The 5,339-nt window shown below is 35.4% G+C and overlaps 1 pseudogene; it reads right to left on the minus strand.

The window, feature by feature from the left end:
- Positions 1-2,030: 2,030 nt before the first annotated feature.
- LOC143577913 (uncharacterized) lies at positions 2,031-2,503 on the minus strand (annotated as a pseudogene).
- Between the last annotated feature and the right edge of the window lie 2,836 nt (positions 2,504-5,339).

Raw genomic sequence — 5,339 nt, forward strand, 5'->3', positions numbered from 1 at the left:
CCCACTTCCTTGTTATGTTTTCAGAGCTGTGTGCATACTCGATGTGACAGTTAATACACTTAACTTAAATGGTAAGTGTATGCCATGTATGATATATGTGTTAGCTACGATTGATTGCTTGTCGGTACGTGAACGATCTTCGGATATTGCATGTACCGTTAGGTTATAAATAAAGATATGGATATTGTACGTAATGCAGGGATGATTACTTGTCGATACGTGAACGATCTTCGGATGTTGCATGTATTGCCAAGAATAGCGATGATTGTCTCCTTACATGGATATTAAATGATAACTTATATAGAGTTCCCTTTATGGATAATATATATAGAGTGTTCCTTAAATGGAAAGTGTAGTGTTCCTTTAATGGAAATCCCCGTGTTCCTTTGATGGAAAGCATAGTGTTCCTTTAATGGAAAGCATAGTGCCTTATATGGAAGCATATAGGATGTTCCTTCTATGAAGAATATATATATATATATATATATATATATATATATATATATATATATAGTGTCCTTCTATGGATAATATAAATAGTAGGGTAATAGTAATAGTTCTTTTAACAGATATTATGTGACGTCCTCTTATGGATATTTATACAAGGCTAAGATATGTATGTATGTAAGATATGTGTATGTATTGTATGTCGCCTAATTAACTAGAACTCACTCAACGTAGCTGACTTTTAGTATGCACGCATGTATATAAGTTTATCGAGATGGCATGAGGATGGCACATGGCATGGAATGAATGGCGTTTTAAAGGAAAGATTAAATGTTTTGTAATAAACGGTTAAAGTTTTATATTCCGCGAAAAGTTTATTAACTCTGATTTGTAAGAACTGTGTCTATGAGTAAATCCGACGTTAAAGCGAGGCACCGGAACGGGGCCTTACAGCAACAAGGGACGCGGACGCCGCTCCCGGGGTGACAAAATGCGGGGGGGGGGGGGGGGGTGGCGATGAGACGGGGCATGAACACCGCTTCCGGGGTGAAAAGTTGGGCAAGGGGGGGGATGAGACTTGTCGCCTGTTTTTGTTTATGTTATATTATTATAATAGTGTGATATATATACACACACATATACATATATGAGGCTACAACATCATTACACCCTTAAAACAAAAACCAACATTTTACTGACTGTCCACATTACGCAAGGTCGCAAGTTGTCCCATTTTACAATCCCTCCACTACACGTAACAGCCACATTACGCAAGGTCGCAAGTTATCCCATTTTACAATCCCTCCACTACACGTAACCTTAGGCTTGGGGGGTTTGTTAGATGGGGGGTGTTAGATGTGGTGTACATGTAACCTTAGGCTTGGGGGGTTTGTTAGATGTGGTGTACGTGGAATAAGGTACATATTATCGAGTACACACCCTTTAAACCAATGTTGTAAAAGTAGGATTTCAAGGTTGAGTACTCTCCTAGTACTTGCTACAAGGTATGTCGCCGATGCGAGTTTCTGTAAATCCGCTATAAGAATCAGTCAAATGTGGTCAACATCAGCCAGAACCACATCTTATTGATGAACTTGGACCGATTTTGACTCAAAACAATAAAACGTAATTCGTTTTTCAATAATATTAAAGAATAAATATCATTTTTTTAATTAATGATTAGTATTTTGTAGACTATTTTATTATTTAAAAATGCATTTCTTTTATTTATATTGATATTCACCTATTTTTGTTATAATATTAGTAAACTTATCATGTCCGAGTACAAGCCGAGTACTCCCCGAGTACTCCCTACAAGGGTGTCGGCCGCCTAGGGGCCGCCTTGCGAGTTTTACTAACATTGCTTTAAACTACTAAAATTTTCCGCACAAAAAATATATATATATTATGTGCATAGAGAACTACAAATTAATTAAGCATCAATCGGATCGGCTTCATTTAGAAAACCATTTTAGGCTAAGAAACACAAACATACGAAGAAAAAACAAACACAACTGTCCCAAATATAAGTTAACAAAACATGTTCCTAATTACTATTATCCAATATTTACCATATTCGTAAAACCTTAACTACCCCATATAGAATATATCTAGACGTCAATCCCGATTCTTTAACTTCTGCTCCTCCTTCTCCACCCGGCTATTCAGCTGATCGATCTTAACAACCATGTGAGTCACCGAATACAACATCCAATTAACACCAAAGCCGCAACAATCAACAACATGTTACGCTGGCTCCTCATCATGGACTTCTGGTGGCGCAGGCGTTCGGTCGGGGTACACGCATCAACCGAGTTGCACGTGGGCCGATTCTCGTATTTCCAGTAGATATCTAAGGACAGGAACAGGCACAGCGGGACGATCGACAGAAACGGTTTGAGGATGTTACGGACAACAGCGGCCAAGCTCTTTCGAAGGGGGCCAAGACCGGGAACGGTTTGTAAGAGGACCATGACGGTTTCGGCTGCAGCCGCGTAGCGGAGAACAACCCATTGTAACGCCATTAATCCCGGACTGGTTTTGAGAAGATGTTGAGAATGAAAATGAAGAAACACTAGATGTTATTTGTGCTGACAATGATCGAGGAGATTTGAGATTAATGTGGTGGTACGTCGGTGATCGGACACTGTTGACACGTGGCGTCACGGTAGAGAAGTAGAAAGAAGCCGCTAAAAGTAGTAAATAGTAATTTAAATTTTAAAGCAAACAATTAAACTTTAGGAAAATGTTTACAAAATTAGAGAATTTATAAAATCCAATAATTGTTTAATGTATCTATCTATTCTAATAAAAAACTAACTACTTTTGTTATTTTTTAATCTCATAGCTCTTTTCACATTTTTTTCACTTATTTCAATATTTAGTCCTTGCCTTTTAAGTTATTTCAATATATGAATTTAAGTTTGTTTTTATTATATGTAATCCTAATCGATTCATTTATTAACATTAATGGTGAATAAAAAAAAATAAGGAAATGTTAAAATTAAAGTTGCATGTTTGCAAGAATAAAATTTTAAAATAAATTTTCTTCAAACGTTTTGTATAAATATTGCAAACATGGAGAATACATATTACATATATATTGGTGTTTAGCATTAAATTATTGAAATTGAATGCTATAATTATAATCTATATGTATACCGTTAGGGCTGTTCACGAACCTGTAAGGCCCCGTTACCGGTAGCCCTACATTTGGTGTTGGATTTACTCATAAACACAGTTCTACAAATCAGAGTTAATTAAAACTTTACGCGGAATATAAAACTTCAGCCATAATATCTTATATAACCTTCAAGTCTTATCTTATAAAACATTCATAGTAATTTAAAACAAAACATAGTCTTTAAAACATCACAACATTTCTTCGAGATGCCAGTATCTTCGATTCCATGCCATGTGTCTTCAATCACGCGAGCTGCCTCAACCAATTTGCCTGCGTGCATACTAAAAGTCAGCTACACTGAGTGAGTTCTAGTTAATCACATAACTTACTTTACATACACATATACGTGCTCAAACGTACGTATTACATACTTAACTTTTCCATCAATCTTTCATACACATACATAACTAACCTTACATTATAAAGAGCATTCGCCCTACATACCTCGGATATTATTAGGGTCCGGTCATCCTTCATCCTCGGATATTATTGTTGGACTTGGTCTGCCCAAGAGACATATTATAATTGATGTGGCTAGTACGTTATGATCCAAGTCGGGTCATACCCAATAACAAGCTAGACAAACACCGATAATATTCGTTTACATATGATATGATCATAACAAATGAATATTAACACTTGAGTTATTTGGAAAGAGGTTTCTAATAAAATGTACTTGTGTAATAAACAAATCATATGGATGATTTATGTTTTATGAGAGAACATTACATAGTGTTATTTAAGTTGGTTGAATAACAATATGTGAATAATAATAACCAAGCATGTATCTTAACATACAATAAGCTTTATAAGTTATAAGTTATAAACTTATAAATATATATATATATATATATATATATATATATATAACTTTATAAAAAAAAAGGAAAAGGAATAATACTCTTTCAAATGTAATATTATTATATGTTTTGAGTGGAGACATGCAATGGTTATTATTGGTGGAGAGGAAGATGCCTTTAAATAAAACCAAGTCTTTCTCTTTCATTCTTTCATAACACACATAATTTCCAAATAAACTTTTCTCTCTTCCTCTCTTGGGTATTTTCATCCAACATAAGAAAAGAAGAAGAAAATTTCAAGTGCAAATCCTAGCTAGAAGTGTTGTGTTGTTGAAGCTTGGGGTATGCTAGCTTGAGGAGCTTCCATATTCAAGTTCTTACCTTTCAATCATCATCTCTTTCACCCGGTTTTGTCATATTGAAAGGTAGTAGTAACATGCATGGACTTATAGTAACATGTATGTATTTGATAGTGTGTAATTCGTATTTGGATCCGGGTTTGGGTTTTGCATGTTTAAAATTGGTTTTATACATATCATATTAACAAGATTTAAAACTTTTATATCCGCTGCGTTTTTGGTAAAATAGGGATTTTATCACTTTGATAATCTTGTTAAAACCCAACAATTATTAGGGTCCGGTACCCTCCATCCTCGGATATTATTAGGGTCCGGTCACCCTCCATCCTCGGATGTTATTAGGGTCCGGTACCCTTTCTTCCATACCTCCATAACATACTTTATATATACAAAATCATAAGTTTCGCACATACATACATCATTCATTCGTCATCTTACAACATACAAATAACATCAACCGTTACCTGGCAGTACATGCAATATCCGAAGATCGTTCTTGTACCGACAAGAAAGCATTCATACCTTTCACATAATACATATATGGCATACACTTATCACTTAGGATAAGTGTATTAACTAATCACATCGAGTATACACACAACCTCGAAAACATAACAAGGAATGGGGCTAGAAACCCACCTGAAGTCGGTTACGTTCACCGTTAATAGTTATTCCTTTCTTCAGTTGGGCACGGCTAAATGTATAATAATTTACATGCATCAATTAACTATAACTACCCATATCGTGTTTCTAGTTTAATTATAACCCTCAACGGACGGGTTTCCGGGGGCCGCGCCCCTGGCAGCGGGGTCGAGCTGCCAGGTCAGCTTGGAAAAAATTTATTTCCATTAACTGTCGTAACACATTTTCCATTAGGATTTTAAATTATTATTAAATTTGCTAAATTAAAAAGTTCAAGGGCTTCTTTGTAATTAATTCATTCTTTTCTAAGTCCAGGGACCATTTCTGCGATTCCTGTAACTTAGTACGTTATCCAGTTATCAGATTCGTTATATAGTTCTTTAACGAATTAGAATTCTATAACGAATG

This window comes from Bidens hawaiensis, unplaced genomic scaffold (assembly GCF_021521415.1).
Source record: "Bidens hawaiensis isolate Kalapana, Puna unplaced genomic scaffold, B.hawaiensis_p1.1 tig00028912_1, whole genome shotgun sequence".
NCBI lineage: Eukaryota > Viridiplantae > Streptophyta > Magnoliopsida > Asterales > Asteraceae > Bidens > Bidens hawaiensis.